This window comes from Panthera leo, chromosome B1, assembly GCF_018350215.1.
Source record: "Panthera leo isolate Ple1 chromosome B1, P.leo_Ple1_pat1.1, whole genome shotgun sequence".
Classification (NCBI taxonomy): Eukaryota; Metazoa; Chordata; class Mammalia; order Carnivora; family Felidae; genus Panthera; species Panthera leo.
Genome location: NC_056682.1, coordinates 148348357 through 148349289, shown reverse-complemented (window position 1 = coordinate 148349289; position 933 = coordinate 148348357). Strand labels below are relative to the sequence as shown.

At 36.5% G+C, this 933-nt stretch overlaps 1 pseudogene; it reads right to left on the bottom strand.

The window, feature by feature from the left end:
* Nucleotides 1-327: 327 nt before the first annotated feature.
* Nucleotides 328-546, bottom strand: LOC122218490 (annotated as a pseudogene).
* Nucleotides 547-933: the final 387 nt, after the last annotated feature.

Here is a 933-nt window from a genome sequence, read left to right as displayed (position 1 = left end):
GTTCATATAATATTAATTTGAAACTCAACATAAATTAACTGTGAATAAAACTACCCCCAAATCACGCATAATAATGATGGCAAAGTAACACAGACAAAGTGTCAAGGTAAGAACATCAAAGTACTGTGCTTTTACTTTTTCAAAATTTTCTGCAATGTGTTTATCATGTGAAATTTTTAAGGAAAACTATTTCTCTTAACACATTCCAAATAATTAAGTGACCTCCAAACACCCCATTCTTTATTTCTTCATTCCTGACCATGATTGCATCAGTTCCAACCCAGTTTTTCTCTTGGAAATCAGCTACCTGGATGTCCCAATACTGCTTTAACCATCTCTTAGTGTCTCAGCTAAGAATGCCTGCTCAGTTCTGGCTGGAAACCACCAGAGGTCCTTGCTGCTTCTGAGACTCAGTTGGGTACAGCTGACAGTCTTGGTTGCTCAGTGGGGCTGCCTTAAGTTTGACTTGGACACCCACCTCTGGAAGATCCTTAGTCATCTTAGGTGTAAGCGGTCCCTGGCCCACTGCTTCTCAGAAAAGAACATCAGACATATCTGACAGCTGTCCCATTCTGCCAGAATATTTTATATCATTTTACTCCTCTGAAATTTATTGTTACTAGTCTGTGCCTCAGACTATAGTCTGTCTTGGTGAATATTTTCTGTGCACTTAAAAATAATGCTTATATTGCAGTTGCTGGGTCCCATCTTCTACATTCATTAGATCAATTTGGTTATTTCATTCAAATTTCCTATATTTTGAATATAGGAAAAGAGTTAAAACAGATGTGAAACTCTTCAAGTGCAAGTGCTGATTTGTTTATTCTTCCTTACTTCTGTCAATTTTTATTTCATATATTTTGAAGCTCTGATTTTAGGTGCATACACATCTGGGACTCATATTTTCTTAAGGAGATATCTTTTAATTATGAC